We start from the raw sequence: 278 nt of genomic DNA, 5'->3' as shown, positions 1-278 counted from the left end.
CCTCCTTTCCTTGGATGTAGGTCACGGCTCGTGTTGGCTGTGATCTTGGTGGAGGGGAGGAGGAGGGGAAGTGAAAGGCCCTGAGGGAATCTTTTTGGAATTTTTGAAACTTGGCGGTAGATGTTGCTTAATTGGTCTTTTTCCCCGTGTTTCTCTTTCTTTGGGAGAAAGTACCGGCATCTTTAAGGCCTGAGCTCAACTTCAAAGGGGGAGAACCGAGCTGAAACCATCGGAATTGAACCGTAGACTTATCAAATGGATGATCCGTAAAATAAAAG

Source organism: Penaeus monodon, chromosome 27, assembly GCF_015228065.2.
Source record: "Penaeus monodon isolate SGIC_2016 chromosome 27, NSTDA_Pmon_1, whole genome shotgun sequence".
NCBI lineage: Eukaryota > Metazoa > Arthropoda > Malacostraca > Decapoda > Penaeidae > Penaeus > Penaeus monodon.
The sequence above is the reverse complement of the archived record's forward strand: the minus strand, read 5'-3'. Positions refer to the sequence as shown.